At 44.0% G+C, this 5,421-nt stretch overlaps 2 pseudogenes; one reads left to right on the top strand and one right to left on the bottom strand.

Moving 5' to 3' along the window:
• The first annotated feature begins 400 nt into the window (after positions 1-400).
• LOC114218954 (large ribosomal subunit protein uL5 pseudogene) lies at positions 401-1,650 on the top strand (annotated as a pseudogene).
• A 348-nt stretch (positions 1,651-1,998) lies between these two features.
• On the bottom strand, positions 1,999-2,078 carry LOC114219008 (U2 spliceosomal RNA; annotated as a pseudogene).
• Between the last annotated feature and the right edge of the window lie 3,343 nt (positions 2,079-5,421).

The raw sequence follows: 5,421 nt of genomic DNA on the forward strand, positions 1-5,421 counted from the left end.
TTTATAAGAAGTACAGAGGACAGGAGAACATGACAGACTAGAGAGGTTCGATCATGGGAAACTAGACAAATGACATGACTCCTTCAGATGAGAGGAAAACAGAGTGGAGGGAGCAGAAGGTCGTGGAGAGATTAGAAGACAGGTCAACCGAGCACAAGGCATAGACTTTGCTTTGATTCTGATTTAAATTTTTTAAATGATATTTATTTATGAGACAACTGGACGTTTAAAACACTGGCGGTTTCTCAGTGTTGAGGAATTACTAGTTTTGGGGAGGAGGTCATGGCATTGTGGATAGGTTGGAAAAAAGAGTCTTTGTCTTTTGAACCTTTATACGGGAGCATCTGCAGTTGTGATGATAGTGTCAGAGGTTTGCTTCCCGTTGACATGAGGCGCTGAGCAGGGGCAACAGGTGAAACAAGGTTGGCCAGGATCTGAGAGCCACTGAAGCACAGGGGAGCCAGTAATCCTGTCTACTTTAGGACATGCTTGAAATTTTCTAAAATAAAAGTTTTAAAGTGTTACGGACAGCAGCACCTGGGCGACTCAGTTGGTAAAGCGTCCACCTTACAGCTCAGGTCATGATCCCAGGGTCCCGGGATTGAAGCCCGCATCGGGCTCCCTGCCCAGCCAGGAGTCTGCTTATCCCTCTCCCACTCCACCCACTTGTGCTTGCTCTCTCTCCCCCTCTCTCTCTCAAATAAATAAATAAAATCCTAAAAAAAAAAACACAAAAAACAAAGTACTATGGACAAGTGTACCCTAAGCGATGTAACAATCTTGATGTTATTGATGAATTTCTTGGGAAATATGAAGGTATAGACTACTTGACTAGACCAATAAGCATCAAAGGAATTGAAGTGGTTATCCCCAAAGCCCCAGCCAGCCCCAGTAGGCTTCTCAGATGTGTTCTACCCAACTTTGCAGAGACAGATAATCTTTATCCCATCACAGATTGTTTTAATAAATGAAATAAAGAGAGAAAACTGCTCAGCCTTCTTTGTGAAATTCATGTAATCTTGATTCAAAACCAGATCAGGACAATACAAAGGGGAAAAAATGACGGGCCTATTTCACTTATGAAAGAGAATGCAGAAAATAAGATAATTAGAAAGGAGAAGCCCATGCGGGAACTTGGCATCTGCAAGCTCTGCCTCAACATCTGTGTGGGGGAGACCCGAGACAGACTGACCCGGGCAGCCAAGGTGCTGGAGCAGCTCACAGGCCAGACGCTCGTGTTCTCCAAAGCTAGATACATCAGGAGAAATGAAAAGATTGCTGTCCACTGCACAGTCCGTGGGGCCAAGGCAGAAGAAATCCTGGAAAAAGGTCTAAGGGTGCGAGAGTATGAGTTAAGAAAAAATAACTTCTCTGATACTGGAAACTTTGGCTTTGGGATCCAGGAGCACATCGATCTGGGGATCAAATATGACCCTAGCATTGGTATCTACGGCCTGGACTTCTACGTGGTGCTGGGTAGGCTGGGTTTCAGCATCGCAGACAAGAAGCACAGGACAGGCTGCACTGGGGCCAAACACAGAATCAGCAAAAAGGAGGCCATGCACTGGTTCCAGCAGAAGTATGATGGGATCATCCTTCCTGGCAAATAAATTCCCGTTTCTTTCCAAAAGGCCAATAAAAACTTTTCAGTGAAATGTAAAAAAAAAACTAAAAAAAAAAAAAGAACTAACCCAACAATGATATAAAATATAGACTTTATCCCAGCAATAAAAGATTTGCCAGTGAATGCACTGAGGTGATTCATCACAGTAAAGACCAAAGGAGAAAAACCATGTATCTTTCTCAACAGATGCAGAGAAAGCATTTAACATAATACAACATCTATTTAAGATTTTATAATTAAAAATCTTAGCAAAGTAGGAATAGAAAAAAAGTTCCTTAAATTGGTACCCAAAACCTACAGCCAACACTTTTCTTAATGGAGAAAATTTAGGCACATTCCTTTTAAGATTGGGAATGAGACAAACACGTACTATGTAAGAGTGTACTGTAAAAAGTACTGTGTAATAGTGCTGGAGATCCTACACTTGATCTTAGCCAAAAGGCCGAGAAGCAATTATAGTGCTGGAGATCCTAACCCATGTGGTAAGAAAAGGGAAAAAAAGGAGGTAGAGCAAATGGAAGGGAAAGATAAAACTTCAATTATTTATAAAATATATGATCATCTACATAGAAAAACCAACAGAATAAAGCCTATCATAATTAATAATAAAACTGAGCAAGGTTATCAGAAACAAGATCAACTTACCCAACTTCCAATGTTTCTCTATACCAGTGGTTCTCAACTAGGAGCAATTATACCTCCTAGGTAGCGATGATAAATTTAACAAATAAAATTTAAAAAGACCATCCGTTAAATCTGAATTTCAGGTAAGCAGTAAATAATTATGTGGTCAAACATGTCCCATGCAATATTGGGGAAAAAATATTAGGTCAGTATTTTATGTGACAATCCCACCCCCAGAGGACATTTGGCAATGTCTGAAGACATTTTGTCACAACCGGGGAAGGGGATGCTACTGGTGTCTGATGGTGTCCTACAGTGAACAGGACAGCCCTCACAACGAAGGATCATCCAGCCCCAAATGTCACTCATGCCGAGGCTGAAACACTCTGGAATAACCAACCAGCAAATACAGTAAAAACCAAGGACCATGCACAGCAAGTATAAACTGGGGATTAATTTAACAAAGGAATTCACAAAATTTCTATAGAGAAAACTTTGAAATTCTGAGAAAACGCAGAAAAGATTACATGAACACACAGAGACATTCTGTGCTCTTGTGAACATGTAAAGTGCCGATTCTACTCTGAAAATCACTACATTCATTGTAACTCTAATCCAACTTTAAGCTGATTTTTCTTCAGAGATTTGGTAAACTTTTTCTAAAAATTTACACAGAGTAATAATGGACCATGACTAGCACGCACAGTCGAGTCTGAAAAAGAAAAGAGGAGATACTTGCTTTGCTAGATATTAAGGCACCCTAGAAAGTCGTGGTGTTAGAAAGGCAGTTACTGGGTCAAGAACAAACAAGGGATCAACCAGGCAGAAAGGAGCAGAGCCAGACCCTTGCGAACTTTATGTTTCGGAAACGCTGCCACAAATCAGTGGGGAAGGGCAGACTAACTCACTTAAAGACATGAAAAACCAAACCCAAACAAAACTGCACCCTACCTATTATATGGAAGATGCACACCCACAGGGTTTTACATGAACCCTTTTAAGTGAAAAGTAAAACTATACATAACATTAATAGAAGACAGTGTCAGTGGGCTAAGGATGAGAAAGGTCAGAAGTATAAGCCGTAGGGGTGGATTTGCTTACACCAAAAGAAAGGACTCCTAGTCAACAAAGGATGCCGTGGGCACAAATAACAGGCTGGGAGAAGACAGCCCTACCTAAGGCAACAACAGACTAATATCTACATCAAACAAGGGACTCTGGTAAATCAGCACGGAAAAAGAACCCTGGTTAAAAAGTCAGCAAAGAATATCAACAGGCAGGGACCTGAAGACCTTAAAGGCTAAGAAACATACAAAGAGATGCTCACACTTCTTGTAGAGAGATGTAAATTGGAACAACCATACAATCTCACTTTACTCTCAGCACATTAATAAAAATTAGGAAGCTGGATAATGCCAAGAGGTGCCAGAGATTTGCCTTTGGGGCTTTGGGGGCAGCCTCTCTTCAGAAGAAGAGCCTGGCTATACGGGATCAGATTAGGCAAATGCACAGTCTGTGATCCCGCTATCCTGCTCCTGCGTACGTGCCCCGGGAGATCATCCGAAGATGACTAAGGGGACATGTGCAAAGACGCTCGCCCCAGGGATGTTTGCGCAGCCAGAGCGGGCTGAGCCGCAGCTGCTCATCACTGGGGGCGCGGGTGGGAACACGGCGCATGCGCACACGGGAGGTTGTGCCGTAAGGGGGGGGGAATGGATTAGAGGGACACACAGCGGCATCAATGGGTCTTTAAAAGCGTGATGCTTAATAGAAACTTTTAAATTAAAAACCATGCCCACCAAGCAATATGTGCTTCAGACACACAAATAAGTTGCATGTCACAACACAACATGACTGCTGATCGTGAGTGGAGAATAGGAAAGAGAAATGAAGACAAAGGGGAGTAAGAAGATAAAAAAGAAAGAAAGATCCGTGCAAAGATAGAAAATAAATGCAACGAACTGAGCAGTATGAGTTAATTTAGCCTCTAGCACCCGGGGCCTAAAGAAAAGTTAACAAGGTGGGGCGGGGAGGCGCAATGGGCTTGACAGAAGCTGGAAAAGCTATTTCCTTAGCTGCAGGTAACTTGGGTACAGACTGTCCAATTGTTTGAAGGAAATGGTTTTCCTAGTGGTCAGGGGTCCCTCCCACCCCCCACTCTGGAGGCGGCGTCGGGAGCTGGGCTGAGGCCCTGGGAGGGGAACCGCTGAGCGCGGGGGTGGGAGGCTGCTGAGAGTCTCCCAGTGGCGGTGTCCGAATCCCGGGGGGGGGGGGGGGGTTGTCAGCTGAGGGGGTGCTGAGGTTGTTACCACAGGTGGAGGCCTCATTCGTGCCCACGGTCCAGCAAGGAGGAGGGGACATTCAGGGAAACCTGGTAATCCTCGTATGTCGTATATAATTTCTTAACCAAAACCAGATGATAGATATGTTGTGTAACATACTTTCAGCATGAAGCAGCATGCTGTCAACACTTCCTATGATATTAAATGTTCTTCTAGAACACTCTCATGGTTTTATGGGGTCCGTGCAAGTTACTTACTGCTCAGGTCCAGGCCCCACCCTACTCTGCTCTGTCCAGTCTCCCTCTCCAGCTGGTTCCCTGCCAGGTTCCACCAACGGAGACACTGTAGAAAACTAGATGGGAGGGTTACTTCTAACCACCCTTCCTCCCTGCATATGTGGTTCCAGCTCCTGCACCCCCTCCCTAGCTTTGGGACTCTGGTCCAGCCAGTGGGATAGAAAGGCTGTTTTTTGGCATTGCTAATCTCTGGATTGCATCTCCACACACTGGCTTCTCAGCTCTTTTATCACCTGTAATAACCAAGCCCCTGTCCTAAAATCTGAAATAACTGGCATGGATTGTCTTCCTGACCGGACTGATACAGGACTGGCAGACTCATTGGATGGGCTGCTCCTTTTTTGTTATTATAAATCATGTAATAGTCAATACCCTCAAAGCTGAATCTTGGTCTCCAACCATCTGTGTTTGCTCTGCACAAATTTCTAGAAAATTACACAAAACATGCTTTTGATGCATGTTGCCTGTTCCCCCCACCCCAAATGGTTGTACCAGCTTGCACTTCCAGTAGTGTAGGAGATGCTTCTATAATTTCATTGTCAAACAGGGCTCTGTCCGTGGGGGGTCAGTAGGGTCTAGTGAGGAAGGGATTGCC

The sequence above is a fragment of the Eumetopias jubatus genome, unplaced genomic scaffold (assembly GCF_037043125.1).
Source record: "Eumetopias jubatus isolate StellerSeaLion01/CBP00866 unplaced genomic scaffold, mEumJub1_p1.0 scaffold_9, whole genome shotgun sequence".
NCBI lineage: Eukaryota > Metazoa > Chordata > Mammalia > Carnivora > Otariidae > Eumetopias > Eumetopias jubatus.